The sequence below is a fragment of the Atractosteus spatula genome, assembly GCF_055471065.1.
Source record: "Atractosteus spatula isolate fAtrSpa1 chromosome 17 unlocalized genomic scaffold, fAtrSpa1.hap1 SUPER_17_unloc_1, whole genome shotgun sequence".
Lineage (NCBI taxonomy): Eukaryota > Metazoa > Chordata > Actinopteri > Semionotiformes > Lepisosteidae > Atractosteus > Atractosteus spatula.
The window spans coordinates 69,315-82,500 of NW_028296633.1; positions in this window are offsets into that span (position 1 = coordinate 69,315).

Sequence of the window (13,186 nt, forward strand, 5' to 3'; positions counted from 1 at the left end):
CCTTATCTTTAGAGAAGATGAGGTCGGGCTTTCTTAGTTCGTTTGTGTCTTTAAGTCGGAAATGTGGTTCTTTTCTAATCTCCCAGTTGTTTTTCTTAGCTTCATCTGCTAAGATTTCGCATATTTTGTTGTGTCTTTTTATCCTTGCGTTTTGCATGCTAGGACATTGCCCTAGGATGTGGGAACAGGTTTCTGTGACTGTATGACATTTGCGACAAAGTGTTGGGAGCCCTCTCTGACCTCTGTTAAGGCATTCCCTAGTGGGGTACACGTTGGCACGCAGTTGGAGGGCTGCGATGAAATGTCTTTCTTTGAATCCCATATGATGTGAAAGCCATGAGTTGCTGTCGGGGTCATCTTTGAAGTTGCTGATCCCCGTTCCTTGGACTGGTAGTTTTGTCCAGTTGTCGTATTCATCCTTACGCCAATTTCGGGGTGTTTTGAATTTAGGTTTTTGCTTGTGATTGGGCTCCCAATTGTCTGGGAGTGTTATTTCTTCTGTTTGGGTTATTAGGGTTGCAGGATCGGTTAGCTGTGGGGTCTGGTTTATGTCGCCTCCAGCTTGTGTCCACAGTTTTTGGAATTTTTCTTGGATTTCGTTGGTTTGCATTAATGATCTTATGGTGGCGTCTGACGACATTGCCATGCGTTGCAGTCTTCTTATTTGTATCGATGGTATTAGGCTGGCTAATTTAATTATGCCCAGTCCCCCGTCTCTTTTGCTGGAGTATATCAGTCCATTGCAGGTGGACTCGGGTAGGCGTAGCCAGTTTTTGACTGCTTTTCTTATGGTGCCGTCGAGTGCCATTAGACCTGATTGTTTAGTGTCTGTATGGTCCAATTGATAGATCAATCTGGTTATTGCATGAATATTGAGAATGTTTACCTTCTGTGAAGGTTTTAGAGGCGCTTTGTCGATCTTTTGGATCCAATTTTGTAGTAGATTAGCTGCTTCTGGCTGTTTTGCTGATATCCACGGGCTGATTTTAAGCCCTAGATATTTTTCGGATTCTATGGGAGTAATCATATGTAGTTTGTTACCATTGATGGACCAGTCCTCACAATTGTTCACAACGTAGGAGTCCTTGGTTGGTGAGATTAGGAACCCGTGGCATTTTTTTGCTTGGACCATCAGGCCTGTCTGTGCGCAGAAGTCCTCAAGGATGTTGATGTTGTTTTTCATCCCTTCCCAGTTGTCGCTCAGCAGAACCAGGTCGTCAGCGAATGCCAGTGTTGATATGTTTCCCGCTGTGGTTTTGAAACCACATCCGAGTTCCTCTAAGGCGTTGATCAGAGGGTCCATTGCAAGTTTGAATAATATAGGTGACATAGGATCCCCTTGCTTTACTCCTACTTTGATGAAAATTTCTTTTGAGGACTGATTTTCAGTTTTTATTACAGTTCTACAGTCTTGGTATGAGTCCTCAATTAGGTTTATTATATGATTATCCAGTTCTTTTTGTCTCAGGACCTGGAAAATGTGGTCGTGGGATACGGAGTCAAATGCCTTTGCAATGTCGATGAAAACCACTGCAATTTGTTTATGAGACTTTTTGGTGTTTTCTAATAAGTATTGTAGGGTTGCCAAGTTTTCAGAACAGCCAGAAGCTTCAATGAAGCCTCTTTGCCTTTGGTTAATCGGGCAAGCTTTTTCGAGGCGTTTTGTAATTATTCTCGAAAAGAGTCTTAATAGCATCGACCCGATGGTGATTGGTCTCCAGTTACCGATATCTTCTAGACTCTTTTCGTCTGATGTCTTGGGAATTAGAATTGTTTTGCATTGCTTCAATTTATTGGGGATATGACCTGTGATTAGCCATAGATTGAATAATTGGAAAAGTGTCGTTCCATCACTTTCCAGTTCTTGTATGGCGCGCCAGTCAATGTTGTCTGGACCCGGTGCGGATGTCCTTTTTATTGCTTTTATATTTTCTTGTATTTCATCTTCACTGTTTAGGGATTCGAAGACTTCGCTGTCAGCGAAATCATGCGATGCTTGATTTTATGCTTCATAAAAAAAATCTTCTAAATACGTCAAGCAGTGATGAACCCTTTTTAATGTTTTTTTTTTATATGATGGAGGTTTTCAAAACCAAAACAAAACATTGTTTTACCAAATAACTTCTCCATTAAGGCAAAAGTATAATATGCATATGAACTTTATTTTTCATTTTAAGAGAGTCATAGTTACTCCCACCGTTTACCCGCGCTTCACTGAATTTCTTCACTGGGCAGAAATCACATCGCGTCAACACCCGCTGCGGGCCTTCGCGATGCTTTGTTTTAATTAAACTGTCGGATTCCCCTGGTCCGCACCAGTTCTAAGCCAGCTGCTAGACACCTAGACACTGGTCGAGGCAGCCCACCGCCTGCCTGCCTGCCTGCCATCCCCCGTCGCTGCAGGTGATGGCTTAACCCCCCCGGCACCCTGGCCTTGTCCCCCGCCCTCCCCCACAAGGAGGGGAGGGGGAGCTCCAACCAGGGTGTGCGAGAGGGGCTGCTGGCATGTTAGAACAATGTATGTAAGGGAAGTCGGCAAGTGAGATCCATAACTTCGGGATAAGGATTGGCTCTAAGGGCTGGGTCATTCGGGCTGGGGTGTGAAGCGGGGCTGGGCATGAGTCTCGGCTGGACAAGGCAACATGTGCCGCGGCGCCTCTCGCGCGCACCGGTCGGAGCCGTGTGCTGCGGATCTGTAGTTGGGCCGACGGGTCTTATAAGAAATGAACAATTCTGGATCATGTCAAATGAGTACGAAAAGTGTATTTAGTGAAGTGTTTAGCAGTGATCCTGTGGCTCTGCCCTCAATACTACTGTATGTGATTGATATATTTTATGTCATGTGTGGGTGTTTGTCCCAGGTATTAATCACAAGCAATGTCAACAGAACAGAGTTTCATACGCCAGAGTAATTCAGAGTTCCATACTGCCTAAACATAAGCAGTTCTTGCATAGTAGATTAAATCATAGCACAAAGGTAACAGCGAAACCGCACTACAGCATAACTGTTTCGCTGTTTCATTTAGAAAAAAATACCGTATTTTTTCAAATTTCAATGCATTTCTATTCCTTTGACCTTTTCTCAGTTCTGCCTTTCCTAACTTGTAAGGTCAATATCTCCACCTTGTGGTCATTGTTAGTAATGTCTTATTTTGAGGGAAAATTTTTATTTCAATTGTGCGTTCAGCAGTGCTACATTTTTTTTTAAATTGAAGGCCACTACTATACATAATGTGAGTTTATTTAATAAATAAAATGAAAGGAATGCATTTTTTTGAGGAAAACAATGTTGATATTCACGTGTTAATCTTCCTTAGATCAGGTGTTGCATCATTTGGACACTTTGTGGGCTTGAACTACAAAGATTTTCCTGTTCTATGGTACAAGATAAATAATAACAAAAGCATTTATTTTAATTAGTTTAGTTTTATAAACAACACTTAAGATCTGATTTCATTAACATATGTGAAAAAAAATCATTGGATAATGCAATGAACAAAGTATTGCTTACAGGCCTCTGAGACAGAGTGCTATGCTTTTTGACACATACCTGTGCTTGTTGCAAAAATTACCGTATTTTACTATAGCTTATATTTTGCCTGCAGATCTGCAGTCTGGCCGACAGGTGTTTTAAGAAATGACAAATTCTGGATCATGTCAAAGGAGTAGGAAAAGTGTATTCAGTGAAGTGTTTACAGTGATTCTGTATTGCCCAGGGCATTAATCAGGATCAGGATTTAGCTCCAGACAGGCCAGAGATAGTGTTGTGAAGTACAGCAACCCACAGGATCACAAGGGTAGAGCCACAGCACTGTTTCTTCTTAAAAAAACAACATATACAGGTATGAAGCAATCACATTGTAGCAGGAGTGACATTGATTAAGTGCTTGCATTATGGGGCTTGTGGAATCTATAGGGTATGATGTCCACTGAAGGCCTTCAGAGCCCAGTATATCAAACGCCTAGCTGTAAGCCTGGCATGTTGCACCACAGAATCGCTTTTAAACCTTACTTCTGGTAAACTTAGTTCCTATTGCTCAATGCATGATGAAAGTATTGCTTACCGGTGTCTGACATAGAGCACTGTGACACCCTTTGAGAATCCCATGCATGTTTCATGAATTATCATATTTTACTAGAGCTTACATTTTGCCTGCAGATCTGCAGTCTATGCAACAGGTTTTTAAGAAACGACAAATTCTGGATCATGTCAAAGGAACAGGAAAAGTGTATTCAGTGAAGTGTTGGCAGTTGTCCTGTATCTCCAGCTTCAACACAGATATATATATATGCTCCTGTGATTTATTGGTACATGCCCATTGGTATTGGTACATGGCAATAATCAGGATCAGGATTTAGCTCCAGACGGGCCAGAGATAGTGTTGTGAAGTACAGCAACCAACAGGATCACAAGGGTAGAGCCACAGCACTGTTTCTCATTACAAAAACAACATATACAGGTATGAAGCAATCACATTGTAGCAGGAGTGACATTGATTAAGTGCTTGCATTACGGGGCTTGTGGAATCTATAGGGTATGATGTCCACTGAAGGCCTTCAGAGCCCAGTATATCAAAGGCCTAGCTGTAAGCCTGGCATGTTGCACCACAGAATCGCTTTTAAACCTTACCTCTGGTATACTTAGTTCCTATTGCTCAATGCATGATGACAGTATTGCTTACCGGTTTCTGACATAGAGCACTGTGACACCCTTTGAGAATCCCATGCATGTTTCACGAATTATCACATTTTACTAGAGCTTACATTTTGGCTGCAGATCTGCAGTCTGGCCGACAGGTCTTTTAAGAAATGACCAATTCTGGATCATGTCAAAGGAGCAGGAAAAGTGTAATTAGTGAAGTGTTGGCAGTTGTTACGACCCCAAGTGTCTAGGGGTAAAGGGGTGTAACATTTAGGATAGTTTGTGGATGCAGGTGGGTTCTGGTGAGGGAAGCGTGATAACAAGGGTTGGTGCAAAAGTGATTATTTTAAAGTAAGTGACTGGTACTTAAGACACAATAACACACAGGAAAGGGAACTAGAGCAGTGCCAAAGAAAAGAAAAATAACAAACAAAACGGAGCTGACAAGAAGGTGAGGGAAAGCTAACCTAACTACATAAGAAAACCCGAACCACTCAGTCTTTGGCATCTTCAAAACACCCTAGCTAACCTTCACTGACTACACAAAACCATACAAGACAAGAGGCACTCACCCATACTAACTACTGCTACTAATACAAAAATCAACTACGTGTGCAGAACGTACCCAACAACCTAAGCTAACCCCATACACAAAAGTTCACACAAATACAAATAAGGGAAAACAAGAATAGACAAACAGGAACAGGGTACAAAAGAACACGGAGGTTGATAACACGTTAGAGCAAGGTAATGGCAAAATAAACGATAAACACAAACAAACGAAAGTACGAGGAAAACGCAAACCAACAAAGGCCAAAACTATACGAAAACACACACAAAAGAAGCCGAAGCAAAAACCGAAAGCAAAACAAAACCGAAGCTAAGCCGAGCAGGACCGAAGTCAAACGAAAGACCCCTTCCTTCTGAACACAGAACACTTCTGTCACACAGAAACATTGATGTAATGATGGACCAATGGGGGAGGGAGAACAATCAAGGTTACATCCCACACAATGTAACACCTCCACCCATAAAAACAAACAAATAATGTCTGTTAAAGTATAGGAAAAAAGAAACAATAGGCTGAACAGTACGCTTATGCGTCATACAATCAGCAATGATATGCCCTTTTCTATGACAATAAAAACATTCGCGTGTTTCTGACGAACGTGATGCTTTAATTGTAGTCGGATTTTCTCCAGGTGGTATTCTAGTATTGTAGTTTTAGGCAGAGTCTTTACGTGAGCACAAACTCATCTGCCAAAACAGCTGCTTGCGATAAGGAAGTTACTTTTTTTTCGCTCAAATAGACAGCAACGCGTTCAGGCGAACAGTTCTTAAATTCTTCTAATAACATTAACTCGTGCAATGAGATAAAGTCGCTCACTTTACTGGCTACCAAAGAGAATTCCCTTCTCTCTAGTGAATTCAACAAACGTATGGCCTGGCACTTTACGATGATTTTGAAATCGTTGTCTATAAGCTTCAGGAACTAATTCGTAAGCCCATAATATAGCAGCTTTCACAATATCATAATACAAACTTTCTTCCAGAGAAAGTGTAGAGCAAACTTCCGGAGCTTTGCCCACGAGTTTACACTGCAAAAGCAGTGACCAGACCTCCTTAGGCCAGCGAAGGGATGTGGCAATGCGCTCGAATATACCAAAGTACGAATCAACTTCTGACTCCCTGAATAGAGGAACTAAAGCAATCTGCTTACTTACATCAAAGGTGGTCGAGAGTGGAACTTGCAAAGGAGACACGTTAGAGGCCTTGGAGTGGGTCAGCTGCGCAGCAGGAGCATTCCTTGTTTCTAATTCAAGCTGTCAGAGCTTAAACTCTTTCTCCGCCTTGATCTCCATTTTACGAATTACAAGGTGTAGCCAGGTGTGTTGAGCCATGGTTATATGATGTAATCATTTATTTTATGTTATTTTATTATTTTATTTTTGTTAACTTCCTCAAAATTAGTTCCATTTTTATGTATATAGTTGGCTTTGCGACATACCTTGGGATTTGTTGTTGGTGGGGCATCAATTAAGGTGCACCCTGGGCGTCATAGGCGTTACATTTTTCTGGTGATTTCTCAGATGCATTGTTGATGCCAATCGGGTAAGATGCACGTTACTGTCTCTCTCCAAACGAACTTATGCGGCTTTATTGTAATCAATTTATTTTCTGTTTTAAACGATTACTAGTGTGGCGTAATATATTGGTGACCATGTGACGAAGACTGTGCCGCATTATTAGGTTGCACGTAATGTTTTATTTGATTAATTAGAAAGTTAGGATGTCTGATCTGGAGGGCCTGTTGCGATATGCTAACGTACCATAATGGAGTGTAGTGTGGTGCTAGCGACACGTGGTCATGCAGGTTAGCATGCGAGCGTTATTTTTTAAAATAATTTTTTTACATATTCATGTGGTGATATTATATATCTTATTTCTTTGAATATTACAGTTGTGTGCCAAATTAATCACGGTAGTGCATAAAGGTTATGTTTAATGCATTATACGGTGTTTAACCACGTGTTATATTGTGCTAAGCAGGAGAGAGAGAGAGACATTTAGCGTGTGTAACGCCCATGTGTTTTATGTTCTATAAGGTATGTCGTCCATTTTGTTATAATTTTTTTCTTTCTTATTTAATATTTTAGGTGTGTCGATTTTATTAACCAAATGTTAACGTACAACACTGGAAAAGGTGCATTCTAGAGTTAGATAACGGGTATTGGCTTATATCATGGATAGTACATATAATGTGATGATAGATAAAACATGGGAAAAGAAAGGGGCCATTTATGCGTGTATTACAATCACTGTAATTGATTTGATATTGACATGATATATGTGTAGTCATGTGAATGTACATAGATAGTGGGTATTGTGTTAATAATATATTATATTATATAATTGCATTTATATATGTAATTTATTATTTTTATATATCATTCTTTATATTGTTAGATATTATATATCATTCTAGATACTATTATTATTCTATTATTTTATATAATATGATCATAAGGAGAGTCTCAGACGCATTGTGGACGCCAATCGGGAGAGAGAGAGAGAGAGACATTTAGCGTGTATAACGCTCACATGTTTTATGTTCTATAACGTAACAGGAAATAAAATCGCAGACCACTACCTGGTGTCCCTGGATGTTCATTTGACACAATGCAGAGGAAGCCGTCCGCTACAAAGGCGCAACTCAAATTCTACCTGGCGTGCCTGGGCTTTTTCCTGCGCCTCTATTTGCAAGCAGGCCAGATGAACTTTCAGGCGAATCTCATTTTTTGACCCAGTGGAGACCGGAGAAAACGGTTCAAAGGCAGGTAATGTGGCTTTGACCTCTCCCCCCCCAATATTTTGTCATTTATTCAGCTCCCTCCTCTGCAACACCTTCAATGACTTCAATGGCTAAGTAGATGTTGTCATGTGTCAGCATCCTATAGTGTTTCTCTGCAGTACCATCTGAGTGGGCCAGATAATCCGCCACGATGCTCTTCTGTGCATCTGTGAGCCTCTTTGTGGCCGTCTCAAATGCCCTCCTGGCAGCCTGGCTGGTGGTGAATGGGAGGTGGTATCTACAAAACAAACACATACTCACAATGTATGATTGTTTCCAAGCCACAGACAGTTCGATTAATACATTAAAACAACTTTGTGATTTGGTTTACTTCTCATGCAGTCTTCGCAGGTTGTTGGAAGGATTATAAATTGGATCCCCCACAGAAGAAATAAGAAATTTTAAAAAATTCAGTCTCTGTTCCACAGATGCTATCAGTGGCAGTACAGCGTAGTTTAGTGAATGTGAAACATCTGAAAAACAGACAAAATGCAGTTATTGTAGTTTTCAACTATTGTTAAATGCTGAAGACAGATGTTGGCAATGAACTGGAGAGAGTATATCAACGTAACTTCGACTTACATGTTCCTCTTCCACATTCAGGTCAAAGCATGCCAGCAGCTGTGAGGAGGTTATGTGCTTTGTCACTGCTAGTATCGCCAGTTTTTGGCCTCTTTGTGACACAAAATTTTTTCTCTGCATCCATTTCTGGACGTGAAATCACAAACAATTCAATAAATAATATCTAATTCAAAACTACCACTGATCATTTTACAGTAGCAACAGCAGCACCCAGTCAGTCTGACCCACTTGGCTGGGTGCTAAGCTTCTGTAGGACGAGGTGGCTGGGATCCCAATGAGGACTCACAAGTAGGGGATGGTGTGGAAGAGAGGTGCAAAAGATAAATGTGAAGGAGAGAAGGGGCTTACATATAGCATAAGGAGGTGTCATCAAGAATGATTACGATTTAGTGCTGCTTAGGCTGTTTGAACTTGATGTTTGCCATTCACTAACTCGTGTTCCATATGGAGTTACTGAAGAGAAGCTGGGGTGGAGATCAAATTCCACTCTCACACGTCTGCTGTCCAGTTCATTCAATCACCCTGACTGAATGCAGAGCTGAGAGCATCTTCTCCCTCACCACTCCCTCCAGTCCAGGATCACTGGTGCAGCTGGTCTCCCTGTAAAGGCCCTATGTAACGGGAGCGCCACCTAAATGACAGCGATGAGCTCTGACCAGCACTGTTATTCACTGTTATTCTCAGTTATTCACACTGTTATGATCCTGGGAGAAAGGAAGGTAAGTAAAGTAAGGCTGCTGGAAGAGGTGTTAGAGGGGCCAGCAGGGAGCGCTCATCCTGCAGTCTGTGTGGCTTAATGCCCCAGTATAGTGACAGAGAAACTGTACTCTAAAAAGGTGCTGTGTTTTGGACGAGACGTAAAACTGAGGTCCTGACTCTCTGTGGTGTTACCCCAGCATCCTGACTAAATTTCTCATTGGCCTTTACCAATCATGGCCTCCTAATAATCCCCATCTCTGAATTAGCTTCATCACACTGTTCTCCCCACTGACAGCTGGTGTGGTGAGCATTCTGGCACACTATGGCTGCCATCCCATTAAGTAATGAGTTTTACATTTGTTTTGTAAGTACTTTATCAGAGATGTTCTGAATAATAACACATTAAAAGCTAACTGTATAATATTCACATTTTAATGAAATATTGGTGTTATTTTTAATATTTCAAATAAACAGAGAATGTGGGAAACAGCCTCTAAACAATGAGAGATGAGTTAGGAAGTCTTAAAGTTTTAATCTTAGTCTTTAAAAGCAATAAATATCTTGTCAAAACAGATCATTAAGATCATTGGGACATATTTAGCTCTGCTTCCACTTTCCTTTATCAATATACTGACACTTACATCTTCCATGTAATTGATAATACTTCACAGTTTCAGAGTGTCGACTCTAATTCCTGGTCCTGAATCTTCAAAAAAATCATGCCCTGATGACCACAGGCCAGACCAACTGCTCTGAGCTCAAAGGCTATGAATGGCTTTGAGCGGTTGGTGCTTTAGCACCTCCAGCTGTGCTCATCTCCGCTGTTGGATCCTTACCAGTCTGCCTCTCGGTCCATCAGGTCTGCTGAGGACGCTGTTAACCTGGCTCTCCACTGGACACCCCAGCACTTGGAAGAACCATATTTCTGCTCATTGCTTTGTTTGGATTATAGATCTGCCTTCATCACCATGAACCCACATAAATTACTTGATAAGTTGATAGTAGTGTTTTTGGACTATATAAGCATATGTGATGTTTAAATATGATTTCTTATCTTTTGTCAGCAATATTGATTCAGAAGCTGAACTCAAATGTTAATGATAGAAAATCCAGATCTTCTGGTTTTTTCTACCACTTAAATAGAGGAGAAATAGAAAATGCAGCCAACAGTAGAAATGCTGAAGAGCTCATCCAGTGATTTGTATCTCAAATGGAGTTGGTGTCTCTAGTGAGTAGAGAGATGTGGCTTATCAATAGAAATCCATTTGGCTGCTCCACCCCTGCAGTCTCCTCCCCTCTTCCAAGCCCAGCCTTTTATTCAATCTAACCAGATCATGTCACGGAAAATAATGGCTTTCATATTAGCACACATCACTAGAAAAGGAAAATATTGTATATTTCTCTTAAATACAATTTGTTTACAAGTGCTCTTATTGCCTGGTCCTGATGCCCTTTCATTGTGTGGTTCCCATATGGTTGCACAGTAAATACAGTAGGAGGAGTTTTACTCACTACTCTCAAAACACTTACAGAATAGAGACGTTCTGAATGACAAGACAAAACTATTCTTAATCCTACAAGAAAGAAAAGAACAATCTTAATGTTAAGACTTTAATAAACTGTTTTCTTCCCAGTAGCAATTTGTAACACCAACCAACGCATCATCACAGGGATCAGTGCTGGAACCAATATTGTTCTCTCTCTACATGCTGCCGCAAGGTAGGATAATACGAAAACATAATATTAACTTTCATTCATATGCTGATGACACGCAAATATACATTTCGTTTACACCAAACGACAACTGTTCTATTATCACTTTAGCTAATTGCATTAATGAAGTAAAGACTTGGATGTGTGAATACTTTTTGTTACTCAACTCTGATAAAACTGAGGTTCTGTTGTTTGGAGGAAACAATACTGATAGGACTAACTTCAGCACTTAACTCAGAGAATTTAAAGATTTGCCTCAAAAACTCAGCACATAACGGGGGGGGAAGGAGAACAAAGTAATGTAGCCAATTCATAGAGGGGGATTATTAGGAGGCATGGGAAATTTGGCCAGGACACCGGGGTTGCACCCCTACTCTTTTCAAGAAACACCCTGGGATTTTAAATGACCACAGAGAGTCAGGACCTCGGTTTTACATCTCATCCAAAAGACAGCACTCATTTTTACAGTATAGTGTCCCCGTTACTAAACTGGGGCATTAGGACCCACATGGACCACAGGGTGAGCGCTGCCTGCTGGCCTCACTAACACCTTTTCCAGCAGCAACCTTAGTTTTTCCAAGGAGATCTCCCATCCAGGTACTGACCAGGCTCACACCTGCTTAGTTTTAGTAAGTTGCAGGGTGATATGGCTGCTGGCTTAAAGACTCAGCACGTAACCTAGGCATCATATTAGACACAAGGCTCTCATTTAACTCTCATGTTAAACCAGTTTCTAAAACATGCTTCTTACAGTTAAGAAGTATTGCAAAACTAAGGCAGTTTCTCTCCACTGAAGACACAGAGAAATTAATACATGCTCTTGTATACAGCAGGTTAGATTACTGCAATGCCCTACTATCAGGGAGCACCCACCACTCTTTCAACATCTTTCAGCGAATTGTGAATGCAGCAGCTAGAATTGTTACTAGGAGCATAAAATACGACCATATAACCCCCATACTTAGCTCTCTTCATTGGCTTCCTGTCAGGTACATGGCGGACTTCAAAATCCTTCTACTTACTTACAAGGCTCTCACAGGTCAGGCACCTGTCTATTTAATGGAACTTATTAATGTTGACCATCCAAGTCGCCTGCTTAGATCACAGAATGCAGGTCTTCTTCATATTCCACAAATTAATAAAATAACAGTTGGGCAATAAAGCCTTTAGTTACAGGGCCCCTCGCTTATGGAACAGTCCACCTCCTCTCCCACCCCATATTCAGGATGCTGAGTCAATCTCAGTATTCAAATCCAGACTGAAGACCTATTACTTCAGCCTAGCCTACTCACACCTTAAGTTATACCCTGCTGCAACCATGGCTGCTGGTGCTGCTGTACATGCCATTGTGTGTCTCCTTGTTGGCCCACCAGGTAGATACATCTGTTCTGACCAAACTATCCTATTCTCCTCCCCACATGTCGGGATGGTGTCAGGGCTGGGTACAGATGCAGCCATTCAAAGTTCGCGGTACAAACCCATACCGCGGGCAACTACGCGTGCGCCACCACACCGTACCGCAGTACATGATTGGCTGGGAAAAATGACCGACAGGGGCACTCGTGGTGCATTGGTCGGTAGAGGAAAGATTTAATCATTTAATCTCTTTACTGTGCACGTTTTAATCCGCTTAGTATTGAATATTTATATGGAATTTTACAACTAAAGGGAAATTTTAGTAGCTGAGCATAAAAAGAAGAGGAGCATAACACATCTGAAGGTCATAAACGATATTAATTTAGGAACTTAAACATATTATGCAAACTGTATATTGCTGGTCTTGGTAGTTTAAAGAAAAAATACACACCAGTATTCCATTTCTCCCTAAACATTTTAAGCATCAAAGTCTTACATGTGGTTATTTCGGAAACATTTTTACGTGCTCCTTGTGACCATTTTAGTGTACGTTTATATACTTTGTGAAAAGTGATTGTTTTAACCTTTTCTGCGAATACGCTCGTTATCCGAGTAGACAAAAGCATACTTTTAGAATTCGATTAATAGGAAATATAATATGGAATCTCATATTTAAAGAAATTAATAACGATATAATTATATCCATGCACTGTAACACAAACAGTAGTATATGTGTACGGCTGTTCCAATGGCTATCATGTGACTGCATCAGTGGTGTGATGGTTTAAGTGACTGACTTATAAGTGAGAGGTTGGGTGTTCAAATCTAGCTATTGCTATCAG